Here is an 18669-nt window from a genome sequence, read left to right as displayed (position 1 = left end):
GTTGTTGGTGACCTTCCTTTGCAATGTGCACCTGCAGAAGACTGGTACAATCCAGGGCACACTTTGAGGTCATGAAGTCAGGCCTGGAAGGTTTGGTCGACACCTCTGACAAGCTCAGGGTCAGATCCATCACACTTTATAGAACCCACGGGGATCCTACAGCAAACAGCCAGGGTTTCTCAGCAGACATTTTTCTCTGGAAGTATTTCCCCTAAGCAAGAACTCTTGAGAACTAAAGTACATTGAAAACAGACCTTTAGATGATCCCAAACCAAGTCAAATGATGAGATTCTCTCTTGACAGCCTTTAGTGTTTATGACACAGCATGGGGATTCCCCCCCTCCCTCTCATCTTGGAGCAATCACTTTTTTTGCTTGGCCTTCATCAACATGATTCTTGATGTATTTTTCACTTTCTGTATCAGATACCGGATCTAACCAGGATGGCCCAGGAAGCTAAGCAAGATCGACCCTGATTAGGATGGGAGACTGGCAAAGAAGTCCAGGCAGAGACAGGCAGAGGCCAACCACCTCTGCTCATCCCTGGCTGGGTAACCCCTATGGGGTTTCCAAAAGCTGGCTGCAACTTGACAGCACTTTCCACCACCATCTCAGACTGGGTCTCAGAGTGTGCAGGCTGGGTTTGGGGTCCCCCATACTGGTTGACACAGGAGTGTCAGGTTCTTCTCAGCCTTCCCCCATGGTGCCCTTTTCCCAACCTGCAAGATTTGACCTGTCAGAGAAACCGACGTGTATCCCATGGAATTCTCCAAATCAAAATCTTCCATCACTGCTTCACGTACACTGTGGTCATGATCCATATCAGGCCCCATGGTTAGAAGAACTTGCTTCTTATATATGTGATATGAGGACTAGGGCAGCTGGCTCTGGGTTGGAGATTTGGGGAGTGGGTGGCCATTTTGAACTGTGGTTGAAGAAGAAGAAGAAGAAGAAGAAGAAGAAGAGTTGGTTCTTATATGCTACTTTTCTCTACCCGAAGGATGCTCAAAGTGGCTTACATTCGCCTTCCCATTCCTCTCCCCACAACAGACACCCTGTGAGGTGGGTGAGGCTGAGAGAGCCCTGATATCATTGCTCGGTCAGAGCAGTTTTATCAGTGCTGTGGCGAGCCCAAGGTCACCCAGCTGGCTGCATGTGGGGGAGCGCAGAATCGAACCTGGCATGCCGGATTAGAAGTCCACACTTCTAACCACTACACCAAACCTGACAGCCACCACTCCCCGGGACAACACCATCCTCACCGACAGCTTCATAGCCAGCATGGAGTTTGCAACAGGAAAGGAAACGCCATTGAAGGAGTGCGCCAAATGTTCTCAGCCATGCACAGGAACCATTGAGCGAAGCCAGCGCAACCCAGCGCAACAAAGCTCCGCTGAGAACAGGGGTTATGGCGTCCTGGAAGAAGCAGGCACCTGGGCCTCGCATCACAGCCAAGCACAAGCAGAGCCATTTGCTCATCACTCAATTAAGCAGAAGCGTCAGGAATGAGCAAGGGATGGATACAGCAGCAGCTGCCGCCGCAGCAACAGAACCCGCATCCAAGAGAGTCCCTGCCAAGCAGGCAGCCGCATGGAGCTGCTGGATGTCGGGAAGAGCGCAATTATTCTTTCAGCCAGTATCAATTAAAACCTGCACCCACTCTCTACATCTGTTTACGTTTGTGCAGCTCTGTCATCGCTCTCTCTTGACAGCAGAAGAATTTGGAGTTCGGTCAAATCCTGCCCTCCCTTTCCGTCTCAAAACATGCCTGGGATCTCTTGCCCCCATCCTCTACCTACCAACCCCTCGATCTAACTGGGAACCCAAAATGAAGTGTCTTGTCATTGTTGGAATCCACACAAAAATCTTCAGGTTTCCATTATAGGAAAAGACTCTCTCTCCCTGTCTGTCTCTCTTTCTCTCTCTGTGTCTCTCTCTTTCTGCCCATCTGTGCTTCTCCTGAGGAGTTCAAGGGGGTAGTGCCTATGGTCCTTGGCCACTGGTGGATTATAGGGGGGTAGGAATGTCAGAGCCAGGTTGGGAAACTCCTGGAGATTTGGGGGGCGGGGGCTGCACTGAGCCTGGAAAGGACAGGCAATCAGAGGCTCAAAATGCGGGTCATCTCCTGTGCAGCCAATCAGGAGACTGGAGGGGATGATTTTCAGCTAATCTTGTTAAAACACGCAAGATTTGTACACAATTGAGCAGAATATAAAGGGTGTCCTGCAGGGGGCATCAGATATGTATACTTAATATAGATAGGATAGAATCTTCCTAATGATTTTCAGTTAGGAAGTTTCTATCTTATGTTAAATATATATCTCCTCCGATGCCTCCTGCAGGACACCCTTTACATTCTGCTCAACTATGTACAAATCTTGCATATTTTAACAATATCGAGCATTAAAGTCCTATACTGCTTAGGATCAGCATACCTTACGGATCTCCTATTCCCATAAGAAACTATCTGATTGCTCCAGCTTCAGGTCTCTCCATTATTCAAGACAAGAGGAGTGGCTATAGAACCCCCTTCCCTGAAAATTCATATGTCCCCTCTAGCATTTTCTTCTACCAATAAGCAAAGTATTTGTTTGTTTGTGTGCCACCTTTCTACCTGATCAAGGTGGCAAACGTAGAAACATCTAAACAATTAAAAACAGCATGTAAAATTATAAAGGAATTTCAAAGCTCTGGGGCTACAACAGACAAGACCCTTCCTTGGGGTGACACTCCTCTAGAGTCAGATGGCAGGGGAAATGACACAGGGCCTTTGAAGGTGACTGGAGTTGTTACAGTCTGTATAACATTCCATGTAAGTTATAGGATGTTTCAATGGAAACCGCCCAGAGCTGCAAAGAAATGGGCGGTTTAGAAATCTAAATAAATAAATAAAAAAATAATAAATAAGTTTTTTGTTTTGTCTGGCCTTTCCTTCCTATGTTTTGTTAGCTACATGCTTTGTTTAATTGTTGCTTTTGTATGCATGTATGGATGTACTTTTAAAGCTGGTCTTAATGTTTGTGATTATTCACCACCACGAGGATCTTAAGTTAGGTGGAAAGGCTGCATAAAATATTTTCAATAAATACACGCACATGATCATGCATGTGCAGAGTCACAATCACATCCACAGATACTGAACAAGGGAAACCGGCCACTACCTTAACTGAGTACAGCTCCTTTCTGAACTGGGGGCACCAGTCAGTCTGAAATCAGTCTTGGTCCTCCAAAGCCTAAAGGTAAAGGTAAAGGTATCCCCTGGGCAAGCACCAGGTCATGTCTGACCCTTGGGGTGACGCCCTCTAGCGTTTTCATGGCAGACTCAATACGGGGTGGTTTGCCAGTGCCTTCCCCAGTCATGACCGTTTACCCCCCAGCAAGCTGGGTACTCATTTTACCGACCTCGGAAGGATGGAAGGCTGAGTCAACCTTGAGCCGGCTGCTGGGATCGAACTCCCAGCCTCATGGGCAGAGCTTTCAGACTGCATGTCTGCTGCCTTACCACTCTGCGCCACAAGAGGCTCTCTCCAAAGCCTAGACAGGCCTAAGATAAGCTCAATTGCCACTCTTGGAAATTAATGATCACTTTTAAGGGAGGCAGTGTGCATTCTGACAGGTGCCTTCCAGGAACATTTGTACCTGGAAGTGATGTCAGGACACTTTAGGAATTTCTTCATTTCAATAGATTTTGCTTTACCATAGTGATGTACAATTCTTAGAGCGCAACAATGTCATTTGGGGGTACAAAGCTGGTGCTTGCTTACAACCCCCAGAAGTATGGCAGCCCTATGCGGTCCTGGATCACACATGGCTGCAGGCAATCCCAGAGTAGCACCTGGGTGCTCTCTGCCTGACTGGAAGGGATCCTGGCATGGCAAAAATGTTATGAGCTGCACTCCAGATGAGCCGTAGGGAAAACCCTGGAAGGGCTGCCTCACCTTCCAACCAGAAGCAATAACAAGACTCCAGCCCTCCGAGTGACACTTCAACATTTGTTATGCAGCAAGTAGCACCTTGAATCCTTTGCTGAAATTTGCAGCTGATGTTTGGAATAAAATTAATTGGACTGGACCTATCAAACATTTGTCGGTGGGATTCTTTAGCTGTCTTTTTTTTTTTCAGAAGCTCCAGCATTCAAGTTGTCTTGTGGAATTCTTCTTCTTCTTCTTCTTCTTCTTCTTCTTCTTCTTCTTCTTCTGCTGCTGCTGCTGCTGCTGCTGCTGCTGCTGCTGCTGCTGCAGTATCCAAAGTGCAACATCTGCAGTATACGGGATAGAATAGCCCCCAATCCTGGTAGAAATGTCAACACAATGACTGCCTTTGAGTTTCCTGGGCTTGGCAATTGGGGAGGGGAGGGGGGCTTGGCAGCAAACACCAGGCTGATTGTTCCCAAAACAATTACAGGCCAAAAACACTGCCAGCGGTTGTAAATCCCAAACCTTGGAAGAGATATTTTGCCATTAGCGATATTCCTTTGGAGCAATTACAGAACATACTCTTGGAAAAGAAATGAAGACAGCCCTTTGTTTTCAAACACAGGTATCTCTTTTAGTTCTGCTTCATATAATTTTCACACACACACATTCATTTTTTTGTATAAAAAAGCCCCAAGGGAGAGAACTGGATTCTTCAGGAAGCAAAAACAGTTTGGATGATTCAACCATCTTTCTCTGATTTATCTTCTCCAAGGAAGAAAGTTTTATGCTTGCTTGCTTGAAAGGCGTTAATTCCTTTGAGTCGGGCAAGAGGTCAAAGGGCTTCAGATGGGACTTGGTTTCGTAAACGCCATGGGACAGAACTGGTGGATTCATTCTGCCGGAGAAGGCACTTTCCTCTGGTGGAAAAAGCCTGCCCATGATGCCAGAGCTCAAAGAGCCTTCCGCTGGAAGATGGCACTTCTACTAGCAGGGGGTATCTGTGGGTCTGCCCTACTATCATGCTCTTTCTGGCATAAAACTTCAGTGTTGTTTTCCTCCGATTACATTAATGAACTCTGATAGAATTATCGTTGCTAAAACGAACACCCTTTAACATCAGTGGCACATGTTTATTTACTTCATTTTTACCCCACCGTTCTCATCGAGGACTCAATCACTTTACCTTGTTTGCCTCTCTCTACTTTTATCCTCACAACAACCCTGTGAGGTAGGTTAGTGGGAGAGCGTGAGACTGCCCTCGACAGCTTTCATGACAGGGTGGGGATTCAACCCTGAATTTCTCAGATCTCACTCTTTCCTCCCTAGCGTCTGGTTCAGTCTTTGTCCTGATGTCATTGCTTGGTATGTTTCTTTGCCCCTCCCAGCTCCAATTGATGGAGCACAAATGGCAGAGTTTCTAGGCTTGGACTGCAGAGGGAAAGTCTGGGCACTTAAAGCAAGGGTATTTGGATTAACAGACATTTTGTATTGGTTAACAGCCCACTACTCTTCCAAGTGGCAGCAGGAGAAAAATCAATTTTAGAACACCAATGTAATCTGCAGCACTATGCCTGTTCTGGGCACCTCTAGGAAAGGCAGGAATCTCTATGGCTTTCCTGGCTTAGAGTTTCTGACAATTCCTAGAGCTACCCTTTGTATGCCTGAGTTTCCCCCAGAAGTGGCATAAGGGTCCCCAGGAACTTATTGCCTTGAGTCTCCCACTGTTTGCCAGGCATGGGCTGGCAACTCTATCGACAGAACGGCAAAAGATATGAGGCAGTCGTGACAAGCTTGCTTTGTGTAGGCAGGTGGCCCAACAAAGGGTTAAACTCCAAGCATCTTCCTTCCTGCTACAGTAATCCAAGAAGTTTTTAATGTCTGTTTATTTTGTGTTTGAAATAATGCAAACTATTCCGAATGGCATGAAAGCTATGGAAACACAAGGCTAGAATAACTGGGCAGTATTTTGTGGCTTTTGAGGGTTGGAGTACAGTTTCACAATGGATCAATCCAGAATAAAGTCCAATAAAGACATTTCCCTGCTGCCAGGCTGTTTATTTCCCTTGGCAAAATCAAACAGAGCAGGAGGTCAATGAAAATACCTGTGGTTGAGCTGTAGAACGCAAACCAGCAAACTGTGCCTGCTAACATTGCCAGGCTCTGTGGACATTCATGAGATGTTTTATCTTTTACAATCCAGCACGAGGAAGCCACAATTCTTCCAGCCAGCCTCTGCATGTTTTCAAGGAATTCCACACTGGAGCATTAAATCCACAACTGAATCCATGGGGGCCCCTTTCTCATTGTTTAGTGGTTTCTTCGGGGGTTGTCTTCTCAGCTGGTGGCCCACCTTTGGTACAGCTTCCCACCCGTGCCTTCAACACTGTTGATTTTCTGGTTGCATTGTGGGTTCCTGGACTATCTGAGGACACTTGCAGGTGGATCCAACTTTGCCAGTTGAAAGTCGAGTGGAAATGATTCTGAGGATGCCTGACATCGAGACCTGTAGGGGCTTAGCCAAAAGCCTTACAAGTCATTCCATGGAAATGCCTTGCTAATGAAAAGATCTTAGCCTGGCCACTGGCTAGCGATGTCAGTTATTTCGGTCTTGTATCCTGAATGGAAAAGAGACAACCAAACAAAAAGAGCCAACCTTCTTTCAGTTTACAAAGGCTTTCTGTTCAGCCATCTGTATGTGGCTTCTCTTTGCCCTAGGTGACTATTCACAAATGTGGGTCACAACCAATCTCTTCATTTCACGTGGTTCTTGCATAGTATATGCAGCCTCCTCAGAGGATCTCCAGTGGTTGGCATAAGGGTGGGATAGACGTGGAGGTATCTTCCCTTTCTAGGGAACCTTGGCATGTTCCAAGCTGACTGTTCCCAGTTGGGAGCTCATGATGCCGTCCTATGAACAAGCTCCTAAAAACGTCCCAGAGCAATAAACTCACACAACATCCAGATAATATCTGTTAAGAAACCACAGAGAAGAAGAATAAATAGCAGATTGCCTCTATGAAGTCTTGAGCTGAAGCCAAATGGCATGTCTTGTTTTAGTGTTGACTTTTTATGTTGAGAACATCCTGTGCCGTGTTCCTTTGCACGGTTTGTGGCCTTATTTGCTCTCATTGCCACATTGATAGGTAGGTATGTAGGATTTGCCCAAAATGCCACAACCTGTGTGGGTTTTGGAATTGATGTTGCAGTGTTATACCAGACATGGGAATGTCATAGACATCTCTAAATGAAATCATGAGGACACCATGAATATTTCTCAAGAGGAATATTTTATTAGAGATTGGTTGGCTGTGTAAAGTATTTTTGTCGAAATCAGTGAATGTTTGCTACATTTGTACATATCTTAACACAGCCCGTGGCGCCGCGGGCGCTGCGGACTAAATAAAGCTGTAAGGGCTTAGTGGGAGGAGTTAGGGCGGGCACTGTCCGGGATGAGGAAGGGTGCCGATTGGCCCCTTCCTCCGAACAGAGCATCGGCCGGGCCAATCCCCGCCCTGCTGACAAGGGAGCAACTGTGAGCCGGCAAGGGAGCCCACGACAGCCGCGCAGAGCTCGGCTGCCGGGAGCTCCCTGTCTGGCGGCCTGACACGGCATGAAGGCGTGAAGCGCCTCTCGCCACGTCAGGCCGCCGGCCAATGGAGCCCCAGTCAGCCGCACTGCATGCGACTGCCGGGGGCTCCCTTGCCTAGCACCCACTGTATTTTTATTACAGCGGGCTTGATTACTAGTTTGTTATATTTCTGGTTTAGGTAGTAACAGTCATGGTACTAATGGTATGACTCAAGACTGGGTTGGGAGGTTGACCAGTTGAGGACTGTATCCCACTAAGTGAAGACCAGAAGCTCAGATAATTCTGTTGGTACAAAAGAAGGAAGTTAGTATAAAGGAATAGAATGTGGATTCATCAGTTCATTATCTGATAAAACAATATTATCTGCCCTATCATATGCTAGGGATTCAAAGTCTAATTGTTTGATACATACCCTGTAATAGTACCAGGGCTGGACTCAGAAGCCAAAATGCCTTGGGAAGAGGCCCTGTGTCTCCACTGACCTGTCCATCTGATAGAGGAAGGCCAGCTGGGCAAGGTTCATGCAGTTCTTGACAAGGCTTTGTCACTGGGCACTAGTAGAGAGCCAGTTTGGTGTAGTGGTTAGGAGTGTGGACTTCTAATCTGGCATGCCGGGTTCGATTCTGCACTCCCCCACATGCAACCAGCTGGGTGACCTTGGGCTCGCCACAGCACTGATAAAACTGTTCTGACCGAGCAGTGATATCAGGGCTCTCTCAGCCTCACCCACCCCACAGGGTGTCTGTTGTGGGGAGAGGAATGGGAAGGCAAATGTAAGCCGCTTTGAGCCTCCTTCAGGTAGGGAAAAGCGGCATATAAGAACCAACTCTTCTTCTAGACATTCCCACGTCATTTCTCTGAGCAGTAGTAGCTTCTAGCAGCATCCCTCTGACAGGTGGCAGCTTATTCTTGGTTGAGCCAGCTTCCCCACTGGGTCAAGAGAAGTAACCCTCCAGCCACTGGCCTTTTGGGGCTATACCAGGAGGACATAATGCCCAATCTATCTATGAATGGTAATTTACAGTGAGGTATGTGAAGCACTTTGAATTCTCTTAAGTGCTAGAGAATCACACTGTTCATAGGACTTTGAGAATTACATGGTTGGATCCTGTGGATCCCTTTTAGCAGTGGAGGTACTTTCCTCCAACCGAAGGAATTTTTCCGGACAGCAGATGGAGCCTTCCCTCTTTCAGCCAGAAGAAAGCACCTCTGCTAGCAGCATGGATCCAAGGCACTCAACCCATTATGTATGGCTTCAAAAATCAGAGGGAAGCCTTACATGGAACTGCAACAGAAGGCCTTCCTCAGATGTGGAATTGGGAGAACTGCAAAGCTGATGGGGATGAGCTTCATTCAAGCAACCACTCAGCATCAGGAAGGATAACCAGACTCAGATGCCAAACTTATCCGGAAGACACCCAAATGCAGTGGCAACATTTTGAGGAGCCTCCCACCTTGCATCTGTTTAAGAGATCTCGGAGAATGGAGGTTGCTCAAACCAAGCATGGAGGATGAAGGTTGCTCAAACCATGGGTTTGTATCCTGCCACTCATTTGAATCCAGATCCTTTGGGAACTTTAGGAACAATTCTCAGATGTACCTTAGGCCAAAAAAATAAATAAAAAGCTTCACGTTTAATGGGGCAGGATTCAAGTCATCATCAGGACTGGCTCAGCCATACAGTTGAGTTAGGAAATGACTTGAAGGTAGGGATGCAAGTCCCCTGGTGGGACCTGGGGAATCCCCTGGAATTAGTGCTCATCTCCAGACTAAAGAGATCAGTTCCTCTAGAGGAAATGGCTGCTTTGGAGGGGGGACTCCATAGCATTATACTCCACTAAGGTCACTCCCTGCCCCAAACACTATCCACTCCTGGCTCCACCCCCAAAGTTTCCAAGTATTTTCCAGCCCAGAGCTAGCAACCCTCCTTGAAGGTGGGAGTGTGTCAACATTACTGAGAAGACACAAGAATACACACTGAACAAGTGTGTATGCTGGCACATCTGGCTTTGGGTCGCTTGTCTAAGCCAACCGCCTGATCCGTTTTCTTTCAAGGTCTTTGCAATCCCCATTGCTTTATCCATTTTCTCACAAACTCCTTGAAATTCCTAAACTGTACCACAGTTTCAATTAAATGGTGTTGTGTGTCTGTGTTCTCAACCAAGAGTGAAAAATTTGCCATAGTGAGTGAAGAGGAAGAAGAAGAAGAAGAAGAAGAAGAAGAAGAAGAAGAAGAAGAAGAAGAAGAAGAAGAAGAAGAAGAAGAAGAAGAAGAAGCAAGCTTAACTACTTCATAAAAATGTCTAGACCTAAGGAGTCCTTCCAACTTGGCAATCATTACTCACTTGAGGCACTGAATGTAAGAAAAATGAATGAAGCTTTTGAAGGCATCTGAATTAAACTGTACTTTTTAAATGGTCACCATTTCATTGGAGGCTAGATATTCATATTCCTTCAGTCCTCCATTTGCCTTTCTGGGCTGCTTCCACATGAGTGCTTTGCTCCTCTAGGATTTCTTAAACATTTATCAGGTGATATGACCATACGACCATATATGGTCATGTCAACTTGCCCTCCTCTCCCAAAATGGCCAACGGTGGGCCTGGAGGGGGTGGGAAGGGGAAGTGTTCTGGGTGGGTATGTCCACAGCAATGCTTCCCAACCATATTCTGTACAATCATGCCATTTCTGGGGTTTCTTAAAGCCTGAAGAGCATTTCAGGGGTAAAAAAAAAGTCAAGAAAGGCTGTTCTAAGGAATGAATCTATGTATTCTGAAGATCAACTGTAATTTTGGGAGAACTCTCGGCCCCCCTTGGAGGTTGGTAGGGCTAGAAATAGCTGAATCTCAATTCAAAGGGCTTCTTGTAAGGTAAGACGCAGACTGGATCAACACATTTGGTCCAGGGGATCTTGCATTTAATTCAAGCCCTCCTTCTCATGTAGAGTTCCTGGAGCTGGAAGGTCTTCCGAATGCTCTTCAAAGAAAAATGTTGGCAAGCTGGATGAAATGAGCAGAGGAGTCACATGTCCACATATCGTCTTCCCTCCAGTGAAAACTTGGTGCTGTTCAGCATCCTCCCTGGATCAACCCTTCTCCAAGAACACAGTGAGATTTGAGATTTCCAACAAGACATGAGTGGACCCAACGGCTCAGGACGCGCTCCTTTGGATCGTAGCCCAAGACTTCTAACGCAGTGGCAACAGGAAACATACTTCAGAGGAGAACAGTGCGTTCCCCTCGAGCCACCCTTGGCAGTCAGCATGCAGCGTGTGCCCAAACCAAACCTTCTCAAGGGTTCTTAAATCCAGTCAATTGCCTCACAAAACAAAATGGGTGATGTGTACATTCTTTTTGATCCACTTGTGAGAAGTACCCAGAAAGCGTGAGAAATCCGGGGATTAGGCTGAGATTGGCCACACCTGAACTCCATTCTGGAAGCCGTCTTTGCGAGTGGGCGGGCCGAGTGCCAGAATCTCCTTGCCTCTAAAATCCAGTTGCCACCCTATGCTTTGCCGATGCTCTGCCACATGCTGCCCAGGACAAAGAAAGAGGGCAAGCTGGATTCTTAATGGTATTCTGCAGTGCTACACTGCTACGCCTGGATGCATTTTGTGCAGTGCGGAAAAGGGGGGTTGTGCTGTAGGAACTAGGATTACCCACCTCTGGATGGGGCCTGGGAACTCTACTTTCCCTCCTCCTTTTCTCCCTCTTTTTCTTTCTCTTTTCTGTATGTGGTCACCCCCCCCCACCCCCGCCTTTCTATTAGAAAACAAAATGCAGGTTTGTGATGAGATCTGTCTGGAGAACCTGGCCTTGGCCACTTGTGGGAAACAAGCTCCAATCAGCCTCATGGCCTGCTTCTGGTAGGGGCAGGGTACGTTTGCCATGTCAGCTCTGTCTTGGGAAATTCCTGGAGATTTGGAAGTGGACCCTGAGAAGGATGGAACTCAAAGAGGCAAGGAACTTTAGTAGGGCCCAAGGCCATGGAGTCCACTCTTCAAAGCAGCCATGATGCTCCAGGGGAACTGATCTCTAGTCTAGAGATCAGGGGTGATTTAGACTTAGAGAAAGCTCCCGGCCCCTCCTGGAGGATGCAAAAGGAGCAGGACTTGCCAGTGGAGCAGGCAGCCAAGGAGGGAAGAAACTGAGCATGACGCCTGAAATGTACACATCTCTATATCAGGCTTTCTCAACCAGGATTTTCTGAAATGGGTGGGAGGCAATTAATTCTTGAATGGGTGGGGGGAAATTAATTTTTTTATATCTTTTAAAAATTTGTTAAGCATTTATCAGATGATGTGACCACATGTAGTCATGTCAACCTGACCTGTCTCCTCCTCTGGTGTCCAATGCTGGGCCTGGAGGGGGTGGGATGGGGTGGGGCCCTGGATGGGCGTGTCCGTAGCTATGCTTCCCAACTATATTCTGCACTATCACGCCACTTCTGGGCTTTCTCAAAGACTGAAGAAGGACCCAGGGGGTTGTCAACAGTAAAAACAATTGAGAAAGGCTGTTAAATATCTTTAACACGGGAAGCGCACAATGTAAATGTAAATCCCATTCAAGAAGTACAGAAAGTGCCAAAACGTGTAGTGGTTATACAGTACACTTTTCCAATACTTCCTTCAGTTTCAACTATCAACAGAAAATGAAAAATACTAGAGTCAAAATGTTGTACAATAGAACAATGCATATTTGCAAAAATGTTCAAACGTATTTTTTTTAACATTTCTGTTTCTCTGCCAGTGATTCTTTGTGGCTCTTAAAGTATTTTTTTGTTGGAATATTCGGCCATTGTGGGATGAGGGCTGTTTTTACCACCATGTATTATTTTATGTTGTTTTAATTGGATTTTATTGGGGGGGTTATTGTAATTGGGGCTCAATCTTGTAACCCACTGTGAGCCACTTGTTGGGAGTGGTGAGAAATCCATCCATCCATCCATCGATAAATAAAATTATTGTTACATATTGTTATGTATTCTTTACTTGTAGATTGCTACTAGATGGCACACAGCAACTTTGTAACAGCATTAACTAATGTATAAGGAGTAAGTAAACAATGAATTTGGAACATTTTTGTAAATTTGTCGTGTTTTTATTGACTCCAGTTTTGACTTTTCTCTGCTCCCTCCACAGGGCTCTCTCTGCGCAATGTCTCCACGCACACCCCTCTCCCACCTAAGAAACATCGATGGAGAAGAAAGTGGCGCAGAGCCTATGCAAAATTCCTTTCCCTCACCACTGAGTAACTGCTGGGAAAACTGCCCTGACTGGATGAGGCCTCTGAGCTGCAGCAGCCATCCCAGCCAGGGATCCTATGCTGTTTACATCCACATGCCAAACAGAAACCCAGCAACTAAAGCTCCCCCCACCCCCCATTTGCTTGCATCCAGTTGTTACACACCCTGGTTGAGCAGGTTCACCTGTAGCATTTGCAACTCTGAAAGGCACCGAAACCTTGCCAGAGGGAAACAAAAGTCTTGGCCAATTCCATCCCGGGAACCTCTCATGTTAGAAATCAATAAAACAAGCCTTGACATGGAACCGCAGCCCCCGAGGGGCTCTTCGCCTTCCTTGCTTGGGGCCGATCTCTAGTGGAGATGTCAATTTGTTTTGTAGCCATTCCGTTTCTCTCCATGGGCAGACCTGGGAAGCATCACTTAGGGAGGGGAGCCAGGGATCATTGAGTGAATTCTCCGCAGATTACCATTCTCAGAAGCAATCATCACTAGGAGATTACCAGATTACCGTTCTCAGAAGCAATCATCATTAGGCTACTAGGAGACCCAAATGAAGTATAACCTTTAACACAGGGATAGTCAACCTGTGGTCCTCCAGATGTTCATGGACTACAATTCCCATGAGCCCCTGCCAGCAAATGCTGGCAGGGGCTCATGGGAATTGTAGTCCATGAACATCTGGAGGACCACAGGTTGACTACCCCTGCTTTAACACATGACCCCCACGGGGGACTTGCAATCAGACCTTGGCTGGCAGTTCCCCAGGGGACACAGATTTCCTAGGACTGCAGACTGGAGGCCTGGCCCAGATCTAAGCAACCCCAGGGGGCATTATTTGCCCCTCTTGGGGAGGGCTACATGTTCGCACATACAGAGGCAGCTCCCCAATGGAGTGAAGAGAGCCTTTTGGACAGTTTCACCTTGGAAAAACCGCCTGGAGGGCAAGCTTAAAGTCCCACTTCGCCCTCTGCTGGTGTCCCAGTCCAAGCATACCTTCTCTCAATATATTTTAAGAGCCAGTATGGTGTCGTGGTTAGAAGTAATGGCTTCTCATCTGGCGAGCCGGGTTTGATTCCCTGCTCCACCACATGCAGCCAGCTGGGTGTCCTTGGGCCGGTTACAGTTCTCTCAGAGCTGTTCTCACAGAGCAGTCCTGTCAGAGCTCTCACAGCCCCACCTATCTCACCAGGTGTCTGTTGTGGGGAGAAGAAGGAAAGGCAAATGTAAGCTGTTTCAAGATGCCCTCTGGTAGAGAAAAGCAGCGTAGAAGAACCAATTCTTCTTCTTCTTCAAAGAGTTCATTATTGGTGAAGCAGGGGATGCTGGGCATGGGAAGAAATTAGGGTTGTCAGCTCTGAGTTGGGAAATTCTTGAAGATTTGGGGGTTTGAGCCGGGGAGGGTGGGACTTGATGGGGGGGGGGGAGGACTTCAGTGAGAGTCTACCCAGGGCTGTCTTGACAAGATTTTAGCCCCCAGACAAAACAATGCACTGGGGCCCTAACTACACAACTACTCACAAGAATAAAATGCCAATTGTCAATGAAATTAAACTTCTACTGATTGTTACTGCCAATAAAATCAGTGTTTAAACATTAAAAAAAACAGATGTACAACAACAGGCCCCTGCCTGGTGGAGCTCCCAGAAGAGCTGCGGGCCCTGCGGGAGCTTTTGGCGTTCTGCAGGGCCTGCAAAACAGAGCTCTCCCACCTGGTCTATGCTTGAGGCCAGTGTGGCGAAGAAGACCTATATGGCCCCCCTCCCAGGACAGAGTGGTGTGAATGGCAGCTTGCGGGTTCTATCTGAGCTGGGTTTTTCCACCGTATCTTTGCATTATTGTGTTGGGTGGATTATGTCATGTTTTTATGTCTGGGGTTTTAATGGGGTTTTTACAGGGATTTTATACAGATATTGCAACCTGCTACAAGCCGTCTGGGAGTGGCGAGTAATAAATTGAAGTGAAATGATGATGATGATGATGATGATGATGTTTGGGTAATATAACATGAACCTTGAACTAAAAAAACCCCAATAATTTCAACATATAAATGGTACTCAGTTGACAAATTGTACCATCGGAGGCGGTATGAAATGAAATTCTACAGTTTTCACATCTAACAGCTTGTCCATGCACAGATCACAAGCTATCAATACATGCGTAGATGATTATGGACCTAGGTTTGAATCTCTGCTGTGCTCTGGCAGCTTGCCAGGTGCTCTTGGGCCAGTTTCATAGTGTCAGCTAGACTTAGAGCCCTGGAAGTGGTGTGATTGTGCAGAATATGGGAGGGAAGCATAGCTGTCTATGTGTCCACCTGGGCCCCCCCTTCCCACCCCCTCCAGGCCCATCACTGGCCATTTGAGGAAGGGCTGAGTGAATCAACATGACTGTCCATGGCCATATCAATGGATAATTTTATAACAAATTTTAAGAATATATGAAAAGTAATGAACTCCCACCCATTCAAGAAACTCTTCTAGGGCCTTCAGGAGCCCCTGCTTTGCGGACTGCGGACTTCTGCTTTGAATGCTGTGGCTCCTCAAATGCTCCCCAAGAGTTTATGGTGGAATTCAACCTTGTTTATTCTCCTGTCTTGCTCTTTCCACATCTCTACCCCCTTGCAAGCCAGTAAAGTCTTGGCTAATGTGATCAGGCTGTGTGTGAGGGAAGCTGTCTTCAAACTCTTCCAGGGCCAGTAATTAAAGGATTATCGGCATTCCCCCGTTGATGGAGATGTTGAGTCCTTGGCTTTAAGTTGAACATGCCCACTGGTTTCTTTTCAGCCGTGCTCCGATTTAAGCACCGTGCCATTCTTGGTTGTTCTACCACACAATGGACGCTTTTGTCTTTCCAAAGTTTTGTGATACCTTAATCCACCCCCACTTCAAGCAATGCATGTGACATTCTCCAGGTACTACTTGTAAGCAAGTAGAGGGGAAACACACACATCAGCACTGGGGAAGCTGATTGCTCAGTGGCGAGCCCATTGCTCAGCAACCATCTAGTCAAGCAGCAGGTAAGTTAAGGCTTATTGCTGCCACTGAAGAACAACACCAAACACCTCGCTGGATCAGGTCAAGTTTCATCTAGCTCAGCCTGCTGTTTGCACCAGCCAGGTTGTCCTGGGAAGTCCATAAGCAGGGTGTGAATATGACGCCCTTCCCATGCATTTGGCACTCAGAGGCACCTAGCTGGCTTTTGAACATGGAGTCTCCCTCTTCCTGTCATGGTGGTCTACTCACCAGAAATGGGTCAAGCTCTTTTTAGCAACATCTAAGCAAGTGGCTGTTGCTGTGCTTTCACAGCAACAGATCTCATTTTTGCACAAGGCGAAACGAGCATGCACCCACTGGATAATGTACTTTCCATGTGCTTTTGCAACTGGATGTTCCTGTGCGAAACTGGAAAATCTACTTCTAAAGGGCATTAAAAGTAGATTGAAAGTACATTATCCAACGTGTGCAGAATGCATTGAATAAAAGAATCAATGCTTGAGGCCAGTCCAGAGGTGGAGCTTCTCCTGTCTCCATGTCCCCATTCCTGCAAAGACTGGGTTGCTGATTTTCTGCAAATCATACAGCTGGAAAAGATGCCCATCCCCCTCCATAAATAATCTTCTCCACTGTCACTTTCCATCTTTTCGGATTGCAACATACAAACCAGTCGCTACAATTTGGGGGTTGCTTCCTTGTGCAGGTCACGCCCAAAGCCAGCTCCTGCTACATCTTCGGTGGCCATCTTGAAACCAGATGTTGGAGTCCAGAAGAGGAAGTCCAGCAGCTCCAAAGATCTTATCAACATTTCACAGATGGCCAGGAACAGGAAATGAATGCAAAGCAACTAAGCTCACCAAACATAAAAACAAGAGACCTACACAATATATAGAATCATAGAATCATAGAGTCGGAAGGGGTCACATAGGCCATCTAGTCCAACCCCCTGCTCAAGGCAGGATCAGCCCTAAGCATCCATGATCAGCATCTGTCCAGCAGCTTCTTGAAGACTTCCAGTGCGGGGGAGCTCAACGCCTCTTGTGATTTTGATGTGATGCCTTTGTTGTTACAGCTTAAGACTGTATTCGCCCAAGATCTTGTTCACACACACTGTTACCCAGAAATATATTTCCCATCCAGTGCCTCACTGCTCACCTCCTTCCAGTCTGATGAAATGGTGCCAACCAAAGAGTAATTGTTAATGGAATTTCATCAGACAGAAGAGAGGTGAGCAGTGTGGTGCCACAGGCCTTGGTATTGGGTCAGGTACTTTTCAACATTTTTATCAGTGATCTGATTGAGAAGATGGAGGGATTACTCCTTAAATCTGCAAGTGACATCAAATTGGGAGGCATAGCGAACACCCCAGAAGATATAGAGTTCAATGAAATCTGAACATACTGGAAAAGTGGGAGAGCCAGCTTGGAGTAGTGGTTACAAGGGCGGACTTCTAATCTGGTGAGCTGGCTTTGATTCCCTGCTCATCCACATGCAGCCAGCTGGGTGACCTTGGGCTTGCCACAGCACTGATAAAGCTGTTCTGACCGAGCAGTAATATCAGGGCTCTCTCAACCTCACCTCCCTCACAGGGTGTCTGTTGTGGAGAGAGGAAAGTGAAGGCTATTGGAAGCCGCTTTGAGACTTCTGGTAGAGAAAAGCGACATATAAGAACCAAATGTTCATCTTCTTCAAATGAGAACAAGATGCAATTCAATAAGGAGAAGTACAGAGTTCTACATCTTGGTCACAAAAATGAAAAGCTTTCATACTAAATCGGAGATACGCTTCTGGGTTATGGTGTGTTTGAACGAGATCTCAGGGTGCTTGTGGATTGTAAAGAAGGAAAATGCAGTCTTGAGCTATATCAACAGAGGCATCACATCAAAATTGTAAGATGCCCTGCTTTGTCCTACATGGGTCAGAGGACACCTGGAATACTGTGTGCAGTTCTGGAAGCCTCACTTCAAATGGTGCCGGGGGTCCAAGCTCCCTGAGGAAAGGCTGAGGGACTTGGGAATACTCAGCCTGGAAAAGAGGAGGTTGAGAGGGGACATGATGACTTTCTTTAAGTATTTGAAAGGTTGTCACTTGGAGGAAGGTAGGGAACAGTTCCTGTTGGCAGTAGAGGACAGGAACTGCAGTAATGGCTTTAAGCTGCATGTAGGATGGTACTGGCCAGGTATTGGGGGGGGGGAATTCACAGTCAGAGTAGTTCAGCAGTGGAATCCACTGCCTAAGGAGGTGGTGAGCTCCCCCTCACTGGTGGTCTTCAAGCACCTGCTGGACAGATGCTGATCATGGATGCTTGAGGCTGATCCTGCCTTGAGCAGGGGGTTGGACTAGATGGCCCGTGTGGCCCCTTCCAACTCTATGATTCTATGATTCTATATATTGTGTAGGTCTCTTGTTTTTATGTTTGGTGAGCTTAGTTGCTTTGCATTCATTTCCTGTTCCTGGCCATCTGTGAAATGTTGATAAGATCTTTGGAGCTGCTGGACTTCCTCTTCTGGACTCCAACATCTGGTTTCAAGATGGCCACCGAAGACGTAGCAGGAGCTGGCTTTGGGCGTGACCTGCACAAGGAAGCAACCCCCAAATTGTAGCGACTGGTTTGTATGTCGCAATCCGAAAATATGGAAAGTGACAGTGGAGAAGATTATTTATGGAGGGGGATGGGCATCTTTTCCAGCTGCATGATTTGCAGAAAATCAGCAACCGAGTCTTTGCAGGAATGGGGACATGGAGACAGGAGAAGCTCCACCTCTGGAAGTTCTGCCCATCCTGGAGGCATTAAGGACCCTCTCTGAAGAAGGCTGGCAGACTTGTTTTCCATTCATTGAAGGCTTTGGTCTTCGATCTTCTGTTTTTCTGGTCAACTCACATGGCACAAGTGCTATATCATTTGTTAGAGAGAAATGTGTCACAAT

This window comes from Paroedura picta, chromosome 14 (assembly GCF_049243985.1).
Source record: "Paroedura picta isolate Pp20150507F chromosome 14, Ppicta_v3.0, whole genome shotgun sequence".
In the NCBI taxonomy this organism is placed as follows: Eukaryota; Metazoa; Chordata; class Lepidosauria; order Squamata; family Gekkonidae; genus Paroedura; species Paroedura picta.
Note: the sequence above shows the minus strand (reverse complement) of the source record.